Here is a 21810-nt window from a genome sequence, read left to right on the forward strand (position 1 = left end):
CTTACCTAGTCTGCATTCTTTCTTTTTATTTATGCATATTTGACTAATCACTCCCATTTAAAACAGTGTTGTTTATTGTTTACTGACATTGGAATTATTTTTTTACTTATTTTGAACAACTATATTAAATAGATGGAAATATTTGTTGTTTACATAGATGACCAAACCGTTTGAGACCCACTGAGATAACTTAGACTAAAGTTTACAATCTAATCGCTCGGCGAGTCCTTTACCTCCCTGAGCTGACGTTATCTCAGCCTCTCAGTGAGTCCCACAGGAGAGGACTCTCCCTCTCCTTATTTTTGAAACAGCTTATATCTCCGTTAGCTCCGAGCTAGTACCAGATGCTAACAACAACCCCGTAACTCTCTCTCTCTCTCTCTCTGTCTCTGTCTCTCACACAAAATACGCTCCTGCCACACACACAGACGCTCCTCCGTGACGATGTAAATAAACTAGGGCTGTCAAACGATTACAATTTTTAATCAGATTAATCACAGCTTAAAAATTAATTAATCATGATTAATCACCATTCGAGCTATGTCCAAAATATGTCATTTATTTATGTATATTGTTGTGGGAATGGAAAGATAAATGAAAGAAGGCGGATATATCCATTTAACATACAGTATCTATGTTTATTATAACATTGTTCTGTGTGTCAAAATTAAAGACAGCCCACACACCTATCAATCATCAAACCGTGGGGTCTTAATTCATTACGTGTTGATTTCTATCAACGGGGGAGTACTTCAGGAAAGTCGACAGAGGGGGGGGGGGGGGGGAGCTAGTGGAGTACTTCGTGACCACAGAGTGTGAACGTTGTGATCAGCTGTTTTAGCGCAGTTCTCCAGTGAGGAGGGGAGTCCCTCCGCAGCCGGTTGGCGTAGTTTTGGCACAATTCCGTTGTATAGACCGACGTTAACAGCAGCCCTGTCTGTGCACACGGAGACCGACTCTGTCGTCCGGTGATCTAACCGCCTTCTGGAAAAGCTTCACAAGTACGTCGGTACACAAATGCGCTTTGTGACACAAGTGACGGTACGCATTTCAGATTACGCACATAACCTGCGTACCAGTTATGTGCACCCCTGTACTCAGTACTCGAGTTGAGGGGGGATGAGGGGGGATGGCATCCCCCCTGAAATAAAAACGGTCAAAATCATCCCCCTTCTAAAACTGCCATCCCCCCTTTCCATCCCTTATGCAATTTTATCAATGAACGTGGCACTGGTATTACTGCTATTTCAACATTAATTTAGCGCATTTTGAGTAAAATAATGTGGGCGAGGGAGCAATGACATTTTTACCAAGTCACTGACGCTATACTATGCGAGTGCCCTAGAGGGCGCCAGAGCGCCGTGATGCGCCTGTTTGATCGATGCCAGAAGCGCAGGTAACGGTCATCACAATGGCCAAGTGACCAGGAGGACATCGCGATCTGAGGGACTTCATATTTAAAAATACTAAAAATAAAATTTCAGGTAAGTCAAGAGTCAGTAATCTTAGTCATTACTCACTACTTTAGTCACCAAAGGTGGAATCTATGGACATAAGCAGCAATAACAACTTAGTTTGCAGTTTAGCTACGTTTTTCTCTCGTGTTAGCTAGCTGGTAAGACTCAAAACTGTTGATGAAATGATACCACCAGCACCAGAAGAGCTGAAACCCCTCCTTCAAGCAGTGAACACTCTGGTCATCTCCACAGCTGAGTGTGAACGTGGGTTTAGTCAGATGAACATTTTAACCACAACTAGAAGCTCCCTAGAGGTAAAAAGCATGTCAGCCTTGCTTTTCATCAAGTGTGTTGGCCCTCCACTGAACAAGTTCAGACCAGAGGTATATGTCAAGACTTGGCTTCAAAGCCATTGCTTAGCTAACAATCCGAAAGCAAGAGCTAGAAAAATTTAGACCAAAAAGCATGATTATGAAAATCTTTGGAAACTTCTATGAGATAGGGAGAGTAGGCAGCCATTGACAACATTGGTCCTATTTTGTATTATCTGTATAATCTTTTAATATTTTCATATTTTGTAAACAATTTCAATTTGCACTTAATGCCCTGTTAAAAAAAGTAACATTGGGAATGTTAACATAAAATATTTGTATTTGAACTGCAATAAAATGATGACGGATCAATTTTTTTCCAAAAAAATGTCTCAAATTTTTCATGAAGTGTTTAATTTACATAATGATTTAATTAATTACGATACAAATGTAACCCTTTAGATACCAGTTTTGATCGTATACCAGTAACTGCTTTTTTGAAAAAATACACTATAATTCAATATTCTAAAAACTATTTTGACTTTATTATTAGTATAATCAGTTGATCCATCTGAATAATAAATGAGGGACTGTTAACCTACAAGATTTGTACCATAGACTTCCATTATAACCACATTGTTGTATCCCCTCTCCCCCTTTAAATTAAAGTGAAAAAAAGATTTTGCACTAATTGTGCTCTGCATTTGACCCTAAATGTTAGTGGTGCCATGGCAGCCCGGGGACCGACTCTAATTCTGAGGTGCCTTGGTCAAGAGCAATGAAAGAAGTATCTGAACATCCATAACATGCATGTTGTTTTAGGAGTATAATAATTATCTTTATGCTGGTTGGTCTCCCACCCTCGGCTGGTTATCAGCACAAATTATGTCCCCATATGATCAAATCCACCATCCCCCCTGATTTTTTTTTACAACTTGAGTACTGCCTGTACTACAGCAAAAGTATTCTCCGTTGGGACTTCCTGCAACAACACCACACCGTTATCTTGATTCTGATTGGCCAGAAGACATTATCAAAGATGTTCTATTGAGAAGACGATCACTACGTGACAAAAGTTTTCAAAACCGTGGCTACTGAAATCAATCTTACTAACTGCTGTCTGTGCAATTTACTCCGCGCGAGTTGGCAAACTTTATTTTGCTTACTTTAACATCATTTTTCATGGTGGGGCTAAGCCATTTCTTGGTATGGGTGTAGCCTACCACAGCCATACCCTGGCGCTGCCACTGGTGGCACGTATGGGGCGGGCCATTCTGCACATGCGTTAAATGCGCTAAATATTTTAACGCAATTAATTCAAAAAATTAATTACCGCCGTTAACACGATAATTTTGACAGCACTAAAATAAACACATCTGAAAAGTAAGGGGGACACAAACGGGATTTTGAAAAGTGGGGGGGACATGTCCCCCCTGTCCCCAGTGAAAATTACGCCCATGTGTGTAAGTGTTCATTATGACATGCTCTTCCAAATGTATGGTGCTGATTTACACAGAGGCTATTTCTGGTGCTGTGTGACACTGATGATGTTGACAGCAATCGTCTTCCCACATCACAGCCACCGCAAAGGTCAGAACAAATGAGAGGGATGTGTGAGCAAAGCCTGTCCTCCTTCCTCAGCCTGATCTGGCCTCAGGCACTCTGGCAGATGAGGCCTAAACATCATCACATGGTCATTATTTCATCTACAGGAGCACTTAACTTCTTTACTCTCGTCTCTGAGAACACTGCTGCAGCAAGGTGGACGAGGGAGCGGGAAGTCCGAGTGTCAGGTTATGTCCCCATAAGCAAAACAACCTCTTTTTTTTCATCCTCCCTCGTATCCTGGTGAATATGATTCCTGCAGACCCTGTGAGAATTAATTAATTACAAAGCTGGCAGGATATCAAAGCTAACATTTTAAATTATTTCAGAAGAAGCCAACTGTCAGGCAGTGGCAAGTGGGACTGTGGCCCTCTGTGGCGCCTGAGGTGTGTGTGTGTGTGTGTGTGTGTGTGTGTGTGTGTGTGTGTGTGTGTGTGTGTGTGTGTGTGTGTGTGTGTGTGTGTGTGTGTGTGTGTGTGTGTGTGTGTGTGTGTGTGTGTGTGTGTGTGTGTGTGTGTGTGTGTGTGTGTGTGTGTGTGTGTGTGTGTGTGTGTGTGTGTGTGTGTGTGTGTGTGTGTGTGTGTGTGTGTGTCTGTTCTATTCTGTGTATGTTTCTGTGTCCTTTCGCATATACAATACATAAAGAGAGGGAGAGAGAGTCTATTATGCGTACTTTAGAACGTTTGAGACAGTTTGAGACAGTCTCCCCCTCTACCTTTGCCTCATCGGTGCTCTCAGCCCTCCCTTCCTCTGACTCGTTCCAACTCCTGCCTCCAAACTCTGCTGCAGAAACTCTCCTCTCTACTCTCTCATCCTCTCTGGACTCTCTCTGTCCTCTCACATCTCGGCAGGCTCGTCAGTCCCCTCCTGCTCCCTGGCTAAATGACGCACTGCGTGCTAATAGAACCGTCCTTAGGGCAGCAGAGCGGAAATGGTGGAAATCCAAACACCGTGACGACCTCCTAACCTATCAGGCTCTCCTCTCCTCTTTCTCTGCTTCCATCTCTCAGACAAAAAGCACTTTCTTTCAAGATAAGATCCAATCTTCCTATTCCAATCCTAAAAAACTATTTTCCATCTTCTCCACCCTCTTGGACCCCCCCAAAGCCCCTCCTCCCTTCTGTCAAGCGACTTTGTTAACCACTTTGAAAAAAAGGTTTACGACATTCGCTCTTCTTTTTCTGACTCACCCCTACTCACCGCCGGATCACCTGAGCCACCTTCAACCGGCACACTAACCTCCTTTTCCCCTCTCTCTCCAAGTGAGGTTCTTACCCTCATTACCTCTGCCCGCCCTACCACCTGTCCTCTGGACCCTATCCCTTCAAACCTCCTTCAGACTATCGCTCCTGATATTCTACCGTTTCTCACCCATTTCATCAACACTTCTCTAACTTCTGGTCACTTTCCACACACTCTCAAGGAGGCGAGAGTAAACCCTCTCCTGAAGAAACCCACTCTCAACCCGTCTGATGTTATAAACTACAGGCCTGTCTCTCTCCTCCCGTTCCTGTCTAAAACACTTGAACGCGCTGTCTTTAAACAACTCTCCTGCTATCTCCATCAGAACAACCTTCTGGATCCGCACCAGTCTGGTTTCAAGGCAGGTCACTCCACAGAAACTGCTCTCATTGCTGTCACTGAGGAACTGCACACTGCTAAAGCAGCCTCCCTCTCCTCTGTCCTCATCCTGTTGGACCTGTCTGCTGCATTCGACACGGTGAATCATCAGATCCTCCTTCGCACTCTCCAAGAACTTGGAGTTTCAGGCTCTGCACTTTCCCTCCTCACCTCATACCTCAAAGACCGCACCTACAGGGTTACTTGGAGAGGGTCTGAGTCCGACCCTTGTCAATTAACTACAGGGGTCCCTCAGGGCTCTGTTCTTGGTCCTCTCCTCTTCTCCCTGTACACAAACTCGCTCGGATCTGTCATTAGCCCGCATGGTTTTTCATACCACTGCTACGCTGACGACACCCAATTAATTCTGTCCTTTCCCCGCTCAGAGACCCAGGTCGTCGCACGCATCTCTGCTTGTTTAGCTGACATCTCTCAGTGGATGTCCGCTCATCATCTCAAGCTCAACCTTGACAAAACTGAAGTGCTTTTCCTTCCGGGAAAAGATTGTCCCTCTCTTGACCTAACTATCAACATCGGCCCCTTTGTTGTTTCCCCGACTCAGACTGCAAGGAATCTGGGTGTTATCCTAGATAACAACCTGTCGTTTACTGCAAACATCGCTGCTACAACCCGCTGCTGCAGATACACGCTTTTCAACATCAGGAAGATACGCCCACAGCTGACCCAGAAATCGACGCAGGTTCTGGTCCAGGCTCTCGTCACCTCACGCCTAGACTACTGCAACTCCCTCCTGGCTGGTCTACCTGCATGTGCCATCCGACCTCTGCAGCTCATCCAGAATGCAGCGGCTCGTCTGGTCTTCAACCTTCCAAAATTTTCCCACACCACGCCGCTCCTCCGCTCCCTCCACTCCCTCCACTGGCTTCCGGTAACTGCTAGAATCCACTTCAAGACACTGGTACTTGCGTACCATGCTGCGAATGGATCTGGCCCTTCCTACATCCAGGACATGGTTAAACCGTACACCCCAGCACGTGCACTACGCTCTGCATCAACCAAACGACTCGCTTCACCCTCGCTGCGAGGGGGACCCAAGTTCCCATCAGCAAAAACACGTGGGTTTGCTATCCTGGCTCCAAAATGGTGGAATGAGCTCCCCATTGAAATCAGGACCGCAGAAAGCTTACACACCTTCCGGCGCAGACTGAAAACTCATCTCTTTCGACTCCACTTCGAGCGATAGAATGACTAACAAAGAACTGCTAACAGAGCACTTATATACTAATAAAGGACTGGCTTATCTATAGCCAGTTGAGCAGCACTTGAAACGATTGGCTCTTTGAAACCTGATGTTCTTATATGATTCTGTTTTCCTCAAGGTTGTGTCTTCCTGGTCGAATGTACTTATTGTAAGTCGCTTTGGATAAAAGCGTCAGCTAAATGCAATGTAAAAAAACTACAGAATTCTTCACTTCTTTAAAAACCAAAACCAAAAACCAAGATGTCACCAAGTGACATCTTGTAGTCATACAGATTGTTCTCTGTAAGAATGAAAAGGCCCAAGCAGCATGACATTGTTGCAGCACTAAACCTCTTGGGTGTACTAAGGGTCTGACTATGACACCATCTTGTTCTTAACTTCAACTTCACATTTCTAAAGTGCATAAAAACAAGAGAGTCTTTGTATACTGAACAAGTCAGAAAATAAAACACACAGTATTTGATGTAAAAGTATATACTTTTGCATACACACACCCACAAAACACACAGGCAATCATTGTAGTAAGAAAACAAGACTGAGGTAAGCAATTAAAAACAGAGATAGCACAGTATGACTTGTCAAAGAGGTAACAGTCATTGATTTGGGTACCCACCTGGTGAAATTAAAAGATTATAGTGAGTCATCAAGTCAGCCTTGATTTTAAAGTTTGCAGTGGGGGATTATTGAAGAGAATTAAAGTGATGAATAAATCAAGTTATGGTTATGGAATTAACATAAACAGAATGTAAATGAATGGCGTAATGAACTTGATGGTTAAATAAGGTCAGAAATAGATTAGGTTGCCTGTCCAGGTAACATTTTATAAAACAATATTTAAAAAAAGTATCCAAGCAGAAATCCCAGCTCAATGTCCTTTCCAATAAAAGTGGCTAGCAGCACTTGCTTCAAAATAAAGTTATTCAAGCGAGAAGGTTGTTGACATCACTAATAGCCTGACCCTTTCGGCCTTCTCTCCAAAGCCAATACCCCAAAACTATCATTATTAATGTAAACAAAAACCATGGCTATTATTAATATTCCAGTGACGTGCAAAAAGTGCAAGGGAAGAGTACGTGCAGGTACAGTTGGTAGACATGACCATTTTTAGAGGTGTTTGCCCACCCTCAGGACACATAACCTTGTATTAACTTTGGTAAGTTGTTTTCCTTCAAAGCCATTGTTGACATTTTAATGGGTAGCCTTGATAGTTTATTATCACATCTACAAAATAAAGTAGATGTCAAATGTAAAACATCAGTTTATAGAGGGGAGATCTATGGTTCTGAAATGACATAAATGCCATTTAAATGCCACACAAGTTCAAATATACATAAGCACATACAGTACATGCTCACACTGTGCACAGACATAGACACACACCTGTTCTGAAATAGACATGTACAAGGGTTTTGTCTATTTATTACTCTAGGAGAAATAATTCAGCAGCCGTATTCGCCTCCTCTTGATCAATATAGAAGCCTCATATTAACAACCTGCTGTTTCAGAAGCCATGTTCATGGGAAAAAATAGGTTTAGAGGATAACAGACACTGATCTTGAGTCAACACCTTGGCAGGAGAAAGCCATGTTTCTGGTGACAGAGTATCTGAAAAACACACACAGGGAGAAGGATAGGATAATGTTCTGTCTTCAGGGCAACAGCTAGTAAAGAGGATACAGCTTTTTGTAATGTGGGGATAAACAATCACTCAAATCAGTAAATCTGGATTTTTATCTAACAGAGATGCTTTCATGATGGCACAAATCACTGTATTGAGAAAATGACAAACAACAGGAGACATGTTCTTGATGAAAAAACGGTGCTACAAACAAATCTTTCTATTCACACAGCTTAATAATGGTGGCAGAGGCAGGGCCATGCATTAAAGATAAATAGAGCTGTGACTGAGGTTTTGTCACCAAACAAAGAAGCTGTTTATAGCACAGAGGCATTGGATAAACCATTTTCTGGCCAAACAAGGTAAATGAAGCATAATTGGAAGCCCATTACCAAATTGAAAAACGGGTGCCTTTTGTTTTAACTGTGTTAGAATCGAACTGAGGGCGCCTTCCCCACTCTGTAAACCTACATCAAACTGCAGGGCTCAATAATTATAATGTTCAGGATCCTTCTGAGGGGCGAAGAAAATCAATAGACTAAGGACAAAGAACCTATAGCCATCACTTAATTCTCTTATCACTGTGATTTAGGGGAAGAGGAGGATGTTAAATAACTGTAAATCTTCTGCTATGACTTTGAGGGTGCTTTATGGCAGTTCTTACAGCGTCTCGTAGACAGAATGTCCATACCTTCCGCAGACCACACAATTTATAGCTTTATTACCCTTTGTCTTAAAGAGCAGGGAGACATAGCAGGGAGGAAGCAGATAACAGCCCAGCACAGGGGCGGTTGGAGGAAAGAAAAAAGTCGTATGCCATCATCGACAGAGAAATATCTCTGTGACAGGTTTACGGCTCAGGAGCAAGGCTTCTATTTGGGGGTGGAAGACGGAAAAAGCCTTGGTCCCCCCCCCCCCCTCCACCCCTCTCTTAATTCCCCAACCATGGATAGCATCCCATACATAGGCCCAAACACAGCCCCTGTAAAGGGAGCAAAATTCAATTTCTGACTTATCCTTCAATCAGATTCACTTTGCTGTTTAGTTGCCTCCACACCAACGCTGCCAACACGCCTTCCTAGAGGTCACAGGGAGGACTGACAAAGGGGGGGGTGAGGCGAGGGAGGGCTGACAGAAGGAGGGGAGGCGGAGTGCTTTTACACCACAGAGTCATGAGTTCCTCTGGACCGGGCAGATGCTTCCTCATATTTTCATGCTGCGCTGACAAGTGGCTTATTGTTTCCCTTGATAAGGGTACAGTGTTCCCGGTAATGGGAATTAGAGGGAGACGTAAGTCACAGAGGCACAGGGTGAGACTGAGTCAATAGATAATGGGAGATTCTTTATGGATGCAAAAGACACGGTTATTATTATCAGTGCGGTTTAAAAAGAGCTATTTGGCTTCAAGCTACTCTCATGGGTATGTGTGAAGGCTGAAAATAAAAAGTTACACTTTGCTTGAACCCTGTGAAAGCATTTTCACAGTGTTTTCAGACAAATGCCCCAGACACTGTGCTTAACTTTCTCAACTCACCGTTCAGCGAATTACAGAACCAAACCTTGGTTTTACTGCGTGAGATGAGAAACGAGCATTAGGAATATATAGCTCATGATGGATCTTGATTTATCTGTGGTGTCTCAGTGACCCCGTTTGTTTACGAATATTGAAAAGGTTTATTTCAGTTCAAATACATTTTTGTGGAATTTCATGAACATGTTTGGGTAAGACCATGTACAGAGTGATTTCTTTTTGCTACAGAAAGATAACATTTAAAATATTATTTGATGTAGTTAAATTGGACCTGTTATAACATTATTATGCACTGCAGCACTTGTTTGAAATAAAATAATCTGGCATGTGTAACAAAAGAAGATATATATTAAGCAATATGTTGTCTCCAAGTGCATTGATTGCTTATTATGGCTGCTTAGAGGTTGCTGTCAACACAACACTGACATACAGTATCATCACCTTTACATTTGATACAGCATACAAACAGTTGTCTGATTACAAGGCGATACACAGCAGCATTATGTTTCTGGTTACATGATGAATGTAGCTCAAATAATCACACTAATTTTAGCTCTGCTTTGCTCTCTGATAACTCCTGAGATAAATATCTGGCTCTTAGCATCTAACTGCTAGTTGCTAAATGTGCCTGTCTGAAATGAGGGTGGACTAAAACTGCAAGCAAACTGAATGTGGATGTGTGTCTATATGCAACATCGTTATATTGATAATAAGAACATTCAACTGGAGAAAATATATGTACAATACTAAAGCATGGATTATAATAAATTAAAGGAGGCCAATCAAATAAACATGGTAAAATAACTCATTGCTGAAGCTCTTTATTGAGCTCTAAACTGGGTTACAAGAAAGCAGAACTATTTCTAAACAGAGTTTGACCCATGTGTCCCCAAAGAGAGCTGACATCAAAGTGGATTTTGTATTCTCCTGCTTCATAAGTTATTGTCAACAACTTCTCAGACAAAAATGACTTTTTGCCAGAACATCACACTGAACAGCAAACAGGAAGTGAACAAAACAATGGTCTTCTCAAGTGATGAGACAAATGTTTGAAGTCTCAGACTTCAAAACCAACAGCAAATCTATAACAGCTTCCCTTCCTGAAAAGAAACTAGCCTGCTGAAACTTGTTTACGGCCATTTTGGGGTGTACAATTGGAAATGTTTGTTGATGCCTCTCAAGCAGGATTAGCATGTACATCTTAACTTTAAACTTAAACAAGTAATCAACCTCCACCTTAGTTGTGATGCATACTGTAGCTGGAGAAATGAAAACCAGGAAAGAGGTTTATTACAACTACATACCCTCAGAGAATTGATTTGTGGTTTGGAGAAGCTTGAAGCCCGGGCTGCAGTCGGATAGTTTAAAAATCAGCTCCTAAGTTCTAACCCTATCGTCTATTCCTTGACCTCTGAGTGAAACGTCACGGGGTTAAGGGATAGTGGATAGGAGAATTCAAAAGGACTTAGGAGAAGAGACTGCGGTACTTTAGAGAATCCGAATGCACTTTCACTATCCGAGGTGTTTATGATGCGCCAGCGGACGTCATTGTGTGCGTCTGCTGCTGTGGGGAAACTATGGAAACCACAGTTTTCTATACAGCGGACGACAACATGGATGTTTAATAAGAACGAGGGACTACTGTAAACTCATCTAGAGACTCTGCACCGTGCTCTGATGCTGTTGCTTTGCTTTATGAACATGGACAACAGAGAAACATATTCTTCATGACCAAAGTTGGAATTGAAATAAAAAAGGAAAGTGAAACTTATGCTCGTCACCCTCTCCCTCCGGTCCACATTAATACAAATGATCCCAATACGTATGATTGTATGAACTAAAGATCTTAAAATCAATACAGATGTATTTATTATAAACGTTAGTCCTTAACATCTATCACTGTGTATATCACCATTCAAACATCTTTTAAAAGTTGAACAAACTCCACACAGCTCAGTAAAGACTGAAATGTTGACTTTATTTGATCATTTCAGTAAAAACTAACGTTCATATTTCTCTTTTTGATTATAATACTGATGAACGTTCAAAACAAAGCACTTTGGCAACTTACCAACTATGTTTTAAAATGCTTAATAAGCACCGTAACTTTCATGATATCATTTCTCGGTCATAATCGGTTGTTTCCGTGAACGGCCGACTGTTGAGTGACGGCAAATGCTGCGGCTGCAAGGCATTGTGGGGCAGCATTTTCGCTTCTCCTGTCGGTTAGGGAGGTCCAGTGGTTCCTAAGCTAAAGGAGGTTATAAAGGAAGTTTGAAACCTCCTTTCCTATCATTCTCATCATTCTAGAGAATTCGAACGGCACTTATCATGGCTGCCACTGAGGGACTTCCGGGTCATTTCACTCCTTTAGGAAGGTTCCTAAGCTAAATGGACTATTCGACTTCAGCCCTACACTCTCCCACATGGTCAGTGAGCAGAGCTGCAATAAGGGTGTCTTCCTCCTGACAGCTCCCCCTAGGGCCCTGGAATACATTAACCACTGTGGTCCACAGGGGTGTTGGGAATAATTACTCACTGCTGCCACATGACACCCTCGATACATTAAACCCCCCCTTTAAGTTTTAAAGGCAAATGCATATTGTGGCCATCACTTAGAGGCTGGCCTGTCCGTGCCTGTGCATAATTTGTTGTAACAATGTGTTACCACAACTTGGTAACTGGAGCCAGCAGCTGACTACAGATGAGTGAGCAATGTGCCAATGAAGTTGGAGGGCAAAGAGGAAGTGTGGAGAAAAATTGCATTAGAGGCTCTGCATATGTCCCCTCTTAATTAATAAATTCTAGTCTGTCAAGCTATAATCTAATCATGAAGTATGTCTTCATCTGCAATGAATCATTTCTGCACTTTGTTAGCTAAATTGGGGGTAAGACTCCAGACACATCATTGAGATTTAAATGATTTTTCTTTGTGAAAAGCACAGAAAAAGTTAGTGGCCTAACACAAACTGATTGTTAAACCCCTTTAGCTAATGGCTTTAAAAGAAAATGTAATTGTGATTTAATAATTGACATATTAAGCCATGGGAGCTTACATTTGTTGGCAATGGCAGTGATCCATAAAATCACATTTTCTAACAGCTGCATGTCTAAAAGAGATAATTACATTCTCTGTAAACACATATAAAACCTGAGCAAATACACCCAGCAGACGGCTGCGGATTAGGGGTGAGGTGGAGATGTCACCCTGTCCCCATGATAGCACATCTGGAAGATAACTCTGGAAAAATACAGCCGGTGATAGGTTCTTTCAATAAAAAGTCTCTAAATAAATTTCCACCGTGCAGAAGTTACTACGGCAGTGATAACCCAGAGACAGCCACACAGAGCTGTGGCGAGGAACGTCAACACCTCTACTGAACAAAAAAACGATGACCTCGAAAACTAATTACGTGTCACACTGAGTTTATATTGAGATTACTTTCCTCTGTATAATATATGGATAACTCTTGAAACAAATGTCTGTCATTTAGCTAGTGTGGATCGTTTTGTTTTTGCAGCACTGACATGTAACAACACAGACACATTTGTGAACATCCATGCCAGGTTTCCAGAGTAGAAAGACATTTACCTCGAGCCCTTCTCCTCCTCCTCCTCCTCCTCCTCCTCCTCCTCCTCCTCCTCCTCCTCCTCCTCCTCGGTCCAATGATGAACATGACACTTTTCTGTCTTATTAGACTCCTTGGAGCCAATGTTCTGTACATGAAGAGACCAGCGGCTTCAGTTGAGTGAAACTTTATATTCCCTTCTGTCTGTGCTCTTTTCAACATGGACTAATGATCTCGATGAGCAACACGTACAGTGAGGGTGAGACAGAGCAGGTGAAAGAAAGGGGGAAACATAGCAGATATAATGTAATATGTAAGATGTGTAACGTGATTAGTCAAGTCCCCGACATAGGCCTTCAGTCAAAAGGCAGCAACGGTAAAGATCATAGGAAACATTAAGAGAAACCCGTCAGGATGTGAAAGAACATCTGAGTTCTCAGCTGCCGCCATTCATTTTCATAATGACAGTGAATGCGGTTGAAAGCAGTGGGATCTCTGAATGGCATTGAGCTTTCAACTTTGATTAGATGACTTGCCGAAGATGAAGAGAAATCATTTAGAGGAGGATAAGTGTGTCAGGAGATAATGGCTCCACAGGTGGAATATGGCGAAGAAACACTGGCTCTGAATGAAGGAGCTGATGAAACACAGCCACAACCTGAGAAATCCAGGTGAGCACATTGTTTATCTGTGTGTTTGCAAGAAAGCAGCATGCAAATGTGTGTGCATTTGAATGTGCGTTGTTGTACGCATGCTCGCACGAAAGCAGTGCTTGTCGTGAGTGTTGTGTGCACGCACGTGCATATCTGCCTGCCAAGGATCTAACTCTCTTTGTGTTTCATGTCAGGCATCTCAGTCTCCTTGACATTTCCCATTCAGGTGGCATGTCTTGGAAAGCAAAACTAAGAGGGATAAATATCTTCAGTAAATTCTTTGCTGTATCATATTTAGCCAAATTAATGTCAGAAATGTATTAGTTTGATTGCAAGCATGAGAAATGGTCCGACTTTGAGCTCAGCGAACATACATTTGTGTTTAACCATCACCTTATGCGTAGGCGTATGCCCATATACCAGTGTGAGGGATTGCCACCAGGAGAATCAAATCGTAGCTGTGAAAGTACAAAATCCTTGAAAGTGTCTTTTAAAAACTTTACGAATGTTCTCTGTGCCCTGACCAAAACAAAACATAATGACAGGTGCCAGTTTACGACATCCCTCTCTTTATCTTTGAGTCTCCTCAATTTCCCCCGACAGAGAGAGAAAAGACAGAGAGAGAGGGGGGAGAGAGAGGGAGCGCAGGGGACCTGAAGTGTGTTTAGGAGGAAGATGGCTGTCAGTAGCTGTCAATCGTTGGCTTTTTGATGCCATCGTCTCGGCACAGGCCTGTCTGTCTCGCAGTGTAACAGCTATCAAAGACTCACTCACAGCAAAGACAGGCGCTAGGGTAGAAACACGGAAATCCACACACTCTCATTTACACCTGGCATAAACTTTGTGAAATCTGGGTCTGTGAATCATGATGGAGCCGATCGTTCTCACCTGGCCTTGAAGCATTAAACATCTTGAAGTGATGGCATCCCTGTTACTGCAGAGCATATTATTATAAGTGAATGTTTGGGAATAGATTGCAACTCACATTTTAAGTTTTGTTTAATTTTGTTTTGTTGACTTTATTAGTAACATATGCCACATATTATTTACATTTAAGTTTAATTGTAGTTAATGGCTATATAGAAAAAACATTTTAAGAATGCTTTACAGATAAAATCAGATTATTTGTGCCTATTCTTTTTTACTAAATCATGTCTGCAGTTATAATTATAGGTAACTCATTATTATATGATGCTCCCATATTAATTAATATTTCATCCACAAAAGTTTAATCCAAATGTCTAAGAAATAGGAACAGGTATTTGAACTGTAGCAGTTCAACGTACAGTATAGTGACAAAATGATTTTTCAGTACACATTGCAGGGGAAACATTTCAATAGAAAAGCACCACAGTTGTGCATTTCCAGTAAAGAAAGAAAGAAAGTCACACTCTGGTTGCCTTTGTTTTCTTATTATTGCCTGCAAGATACTATTTTAAAGAGAGCGTGTGACTGTACGCTTCTTTGCAGATAACATAAATCTATCCTGCTGTCCTTGGTGGACTGTCTGCTTTTCATCTGGTTCGAGACAGATCACTTACAAGGCCTACAGTTCCCACACCACACCTCTTTATGGTCCAAGACAACATCAGGATGACTGTGTCCAGACGACCAGATCCCAGCTGGACAAAGAAAGCAGAGGAGGAGTCGGTGGCCTCTCCTGTGAGCTCCCTTGTGGGTTGCTTCACTCTGTCTCTTTGGCAGGTACACAGACAGACGGATCAACAAAATATGTCAGGATCCACACTCAAGCACACAGCTCAATCCGTGCTGTGCCTGCAGTGTGTATCTGCCTTCGGGAAGTCCTGTCAGCGCTTACCATTTGGCCTTGAACCTGTGCTAAACTATCGAGTTCATCATGCATAAAACATTAAGGATGTACATCCGAAAGGCTGTGGCTGCCTGTTTATTGGCACTCACAGCTCCATAAAGCATTTTCATCCCTCGAAGGATGAGACACACATGCTCTGCAGTTCTATGGATGCCGTTTAACACAGAATATAAACCATAAAACACAATAATAAACATAAGCGGAGCAAATAAATCTGATTCATAATAACCCCGAGGTGGGATTTATGTAAGCATAGATAGAGTCTTTGTGCAAATTGATGGTACAAGCTCTATCACAGCACCAGTGAGACACTAATATAGTCTTATAAACACACCAGAAACACTCTAAAGTAGCTTCATCTCTCCTCTTTGGCTGGCCTAAGTGCTTAAGTAATGTATTGCTTTCATAAGTGTGCAACTTTCTTGGGTGGAAATATGTCTCCATCCTCTGGGTAGTGTGATTAAGAATAAAATACAAAAGAGCATACTGTGGAATAAATTCAAACAGTGACATAAAGTGTTGCGCTGCAGCAGCTCTCTTTCTGACAGTAGGGAGCTCTCGGGGTATCCATCACCGACACACACTGTCCCCCTGGCACCCGGGCTAATGTATCACCTCTGGATTACAGTAATATCTGTCTGATGGATGTTTTCTGAGTGGAGAGGGCCACATGTACCCCAGACAGGAGCCTCAGTCGCTGGGTGTAGCTCTGAGGAGATGGGACCTCTGCTCCTGGAGGTCTATTATACTTCCATCCCCCTCCTCTCCTGAGCCCACATTTTGAATACCACCTTCCAGTGCATTCATCCTGCTTTCTTTCCAGCTATTTGTGTGTGTATGTACATGCATGCATGTCTGCTCACACGTGTTAGTCACAGGTCTCCACTGAGAGGCCGCCTGCCATCCCGGGGCGATGCCTGGGTTCCTGCAGTCAACTTTACTGCCTTCATTTGGCCTGATGAATGGCTAGCTGCCTTATCAGTCCCTCTGCCTGCAATCTCAAGTGCTTCCCTGGAGCCTCGCACTGCCTGAAGCGCTGGTCGCTCTCTCCAGCACACACTCGCTCTGCTTCTTCCTCATACACCCTAACAGGGGCACACAATTACATACAGATGATCCTATTGTAGATGTACAGTTCAGCAGAAAACGACATGCACGTGAACAACAACAATGCACCAATTGCGGCAGCCAAAAATCTGCAGAGCCCAAACAAACACACACACACACCAGCGAGCAAATCCATCATATTTATTTCCTCCCCAATGTGCTCATATTTTTATTGTGCCTGCACCATGCACACACAATATATTATTTTTTTTCTCTTTCCTCTTTTCTTGAAGAAACACAAAAGAAATCACACCTCTCTTTCTTCCTCGCTCTTGCCAAAATAATCAATGCTTTCCAGAGAGAGACTTGTGGCGCGACATGCGTGGAGAGAAGGCAGAAGGGTGCAGACATAGCTCCAGGGCTCTGGTTGTAGATAATAAGTGAGGAGCAGTCCTTGGGTATGTTTTACAGCTATCAAGACTCATCATATTTGACATGCATTCTGGTGTTTACACAGTCTCCTCCGTAAAATCCTCTCCAGCTATAGAAGGGAACAGGGTGCAGGGAGCACACAACGCAGCACGTACACACACAGAGGTGCTTTTTGTTTGCCGGTATAGTTGCCTTTGCTTTAAGTCCCTCTTTCCTTTTTTCTCTCGATGTCCCATCTCTTATCCAAGGCACAATTGGCGGCATTAGCACCTGTCAGCTGACTGACTTCTTGTTCCCGGTGGCTTATGAAAAAATCATGGCTGCTGGGCTTCAGAGGCTGCTTTCCCATCAATATGAATTCACCATGGTCTTCATGCAACATTAGGCCAGGCCCTGTTTTCATACAGCGAGCCACACGCTCTTTCGTCTGTGATACACAAGAGGAAATGAAAAGAGTAAATAGTCCTTTTAGAATGTTGCATTCGATCATGGGTGGAACCAAGTCGCCTATGAAAGAGACCAGTATACTTGGCTCTCAAAAGCACATTTGCTTTCCATCCCCAGATAGTACGGCCCTGTGCTCTGTTATTAGGGTGTCCTGTTTTACTGTAAATGCAACAGCACAATTCTCAGTAAAATCCGACATGGTTGTCCCCTATTGTTATATTCATTTCCACATTTACCTGGGTAACTCTGTTTACAGTGTGTGCTTTCAGTTCCAGTGCTAAAGCAATACTTTATGTGGTATGTATGAGGACTATGCAGAACTGAATACACCAAACACCCACACCAAAAACAACATGATGGATATTTGCAGCTGTTATATAGATGCTGAATTATTATGTAAATGTTTACTCGTATAAAGAAAATACAGTAAGGTAGGTATAGTCAATACACAAATGTTTCTTGTCCCCATATACTGTAAATTAACTTAATCTGAAGGTCTGATCACAAGCACACACTATAAAAACACACACAAAATAAAAACGAACTCTAAGGATTAGGAAGAAAAAAAGATTCTGTTTCACAAAGAGTTGTATTTTGGTTCTCTTTTCTAATGTATTTCTATCTTTTGAGATGTTGCATGGTAACCTCTATTTAGTTGACCTCTTTACACCCTAATCACAGATTAAAAAACTCAGAAGTAATGCACAATATTGTTAAGGCTTTTTTAAATTAATGGTTTTAATATGTTAGTTTCAATGATACCTGCATTTTGTTAGTGAAATCTAAATTATTTAATTCCTTTAGGAATACAAACCCATTTTCATTTAATGATAAGGAGACAAAATTGTCCAACATCTACACAAAAAAACAGCTTTACTTAATAATGTAAGGATAACCATTTTTGACCAACACTTTTGAGATCTAGATATATTTTTTCAACACCCATTGCTAGATACAAAACTGTATCCGATCATTTAGGTTAAATATGCAGCCTTAGTCATAAGTGGTCGAAAGTATACGTGGGTTTGTATAAATGAACATACAAGAAAAATAATGAACATATCTGCTCTCAAATAATTGCCACAACCAAATGGTGAAATTACTCTGAAATATTAACCATAAAAAACGGACTCATTTGGCCTTCAATTTACATCTGCTTGGCTCGGACCTGCTGCCTTCCCTCTGCTTTCCTTCATCTCTGTATCTCTCTTAGCCTTTTAAACACGCTGAAAGTCAATTAACCACCCCACTTCTCCCTGACATCATCGCGCTAATACAAGCTGCTCTTGACCTTATGTTTGTGTGTCTTGAGCGGATGGGAGCGCCATGCTTCTCACTGATTGGATTAACTTCAGATGTGGTCTGTGTCCGGGTCTATTACAGAGGCTGTGTTGTGATTTCGAACCCCAAGCCCAACCTCCCCGGAAGCCCCACTGTCCAACCCCTCTCCTCCTTTACACCTCCCTGAAGGCCTGCTCTCCCAACACGCCATCTCCCAACACCCTGCATGAAGAATTGTCACACACATATGCGTGTGCTCATGTCTCCAAACAGTCATATCCCATGTGTCTCCTGCAAATGATGGAATGCCTGGAGAACGCCTCCTCCCCTGCAGCCACATGCTCCCTCTCTCTTTCTCTCTCTGCTCCCTATTTCTGAGTCCGGAGGGGTCATCGCAGACATAGGGCTTATAATCAACTCAATTAAGCGAGTCTTATTGCCATGGCAAATTGGTCTGGGTCATAACATTATCATTAGCGCCTCAAGTGCGGTCACAATGGGACACGGCAGTCAGATGAGAGTGAGACTAATAGGAAGGAAGTATGAAGTGACTCCGGACAGGAACAGAGAGTATGATGAGCAAATAAAAATGTGACTTTCTGCGTACAAAACAATGGAGGAAGTTCATTCTTAAAGGGGAATGGGGCAGTTAAAATATAAAATATAATTATTCAATACTGCTACAGAAACAGAGCATATTTATTCTGAAAGTGACTGACAAGCCCTGTGTTGTGTTGTGGGAGCAGCTCCACTGTGTACACTATGATATAGCTGGGAGACCTGCTGGCTTTAAAAGCAAAGGTTCACCGAGTAATTGTTTCTGAGGATATGACATTTGTCTCTTCTTGTGGCTTGCTCAAGGTGTCAACACCTTTCATATAGCCAAGATTTTTTCACCGAGGCTCACGTGCCCCGGAGCAGCCTGTTTGATCTTTTTGAGGACTGTCAACTTATTGTGTGACTCCATGGAAATTGAATTATGTATTTATTTACACGCCGGGTTAATAGAATAGATGCCTAGGTGATTTGAAAGTCAAACAACCGCACCTGCCATTCATTTTCTGAAGCAGATCCTCTGTTTTGTTCTGTACGGCTTGAATACACAAAGAGAGGATGATGAATTGAATGGCTTATCCTCAACATTCACGCTCCAAAATACGCTGTAGTTTAATACAGCAGCGATAAATCCAGATTTCCATGATTTAAAAAAGCAGTTATGGGGAATATTTTTGCTATATGCTTATCTACATTTTGCAACTCTCCAAGTGGCCTACATAAACCAATGCGCTTTGTGTGCTCGTAGTGTGTGTGTCGAGAAACACTCGTTGGGGTCTTGCACAGCAGCACAGTGGCCCAGTTTGAGTAAAATCAGTGTCAATGCATCTGTAATGGTGTGTACTGGTGCGTGTGCACGTGAGCGAGCCTCCTCCGGAAGCTTTAAACAGACTTGTCATGTTGGGAGACGCTGCTGTCAGACGGAAGACGAGTCTGAGGATGTCAATTGAATGCCGAGAAAATGTCTGTCAGTCGTTTTGACGTTGGTCTCTCCATTGTGATTAGCATCACTTAATATTCATGCGTTCTTATCTGCCTGCTGAGACGGTGCCAAACTGACTGCTGTTATTAGAGTACATCACAAGCAGTCTCCCCCTGATAAACACATGGAGGATGTAACAGCCATGTGGCATTACAAGCATGTCAATATGTGTCGCTCTGTGTACTCTGTGATGGTGTCACAGGTCAATTCAACAAGAGGAAAGTGATATTACTTCCCATACAGGGGAGTGAAGGCCCGGCTCTCTTTGTGCCTCAGCCTGTGTGTGCATGGAGGAGACTGTGGATTAGCTAAACAACACTGCCACTTGCTGTTCACATGAAGGTACTAAAATCCAAAGCAATGCAGCTTGGATAACCTCACGAGTGCCGAGAGGCCTAAAGCTTTCATACATTTTGTGAACTTATTTCAGGAGTTTCTCAACAACGCTTTAAAATCAAAGGCAAGGCACACGCTTTAAAGAGTATATCGGTTTTAAATCACTCACATATCTATATATTCTTTGCATAATTTAAAAGCCTTTTTTTCACATTGTACAATGTCTTTCCTCCCATGCGCTAAATGGATAAAAACAGGAACCTCTTGAATTATTTTGTTTCATATTAGCAGTTGTATGTGTCAGTTATGTTTTCTTGTTCCTCTACCACATCGTTTTTTCTACCTCTGAGAGAGTGTGTGAATGTGTATCGTTGTGGCACTCTGACAGTCACGGCCGGGAGGAGGAACAGTGGTGTGCTCGCTGCAGATGGCAGCACACATTTTTTCATTCCTTAAACAGACACAAAAAGCAGCTGAGGGACCAGGGCCTGTCTGTAGAATGTGCTGGGGAAGAGTAGGTACTTGGCACAAGTAGCAGAAACAATTAGCGTCACATAAGCAGAGGCCTAAAGCAGCTGGAGAGAGAGATGGATGCTGGAAGAACACGGCATCTTATTTTCGCAAGAGGACCTTATCAGAACTGTGTGCGCATTCTGAGAGATCTCCTTCCTCTTCCTCGTCACATCTAAAAAAAAATCTTTAGAGACAGTGTGCATGTCATGGCTCATTTAATTGATGCGTTCATGTCGGCGGCGTGTTATTGTTTGCATCTGTGCATTCTTAGTTAGGGAATAGACAGAGGAAGCTCTGTGTCCTTGGAGAGACCTCGCATCCCACTCACATCCCCCAAATCCCTTTTTGAACATTCCTGGCTACCGTCTTCCCCGTTTCCGTTTTGATGTTTTGATTACATTTTACAGATGAGAAAGAATGAGAAAGAATATTTCAAATGTTAAATAAATCACGACATAAATGTTTTGTAGCAAGTGAAAACATGGTTACAAATCTAAAATAATAGGTATGAATAGGTTTATTTCATTCAATTACATACCCATATACCCCCATTGACAAGTTGCTAGACTCTGACTTTACAATAGTATTTGTACTTCTTTCAAAGTTAAGGACATATTTAAGTATAGTGTACGTTGACCTCTTTCTCTGTGTGTCCAGATTCTATATCAAACAGAAGCTATTTCCATAAATGGTCCTATGATTATCTACAGGAAGCACTAGTCAGCTAACTCACTGATGTCAGTTACACACACTGTAGACCTATAGTTATCTAAACTCAAAACAATTAAAGCATTTGATTG

Source organism: Pseudochaenichthys georgianus, chromosome 15 (assembly GCF_902827115.2).
Source record: "Pseudochaenichthys georgianus chromosome 15, fPseGeo1.2, whole genome shotgun sequence".
NCBI classification, from domain to species: Eukaryota; Metazoa; Chordata; class Actinopteri; order Perciformes; family Channichthyidae; genus Pseudochaenichthys; species Pseudochaenichthys georgianus.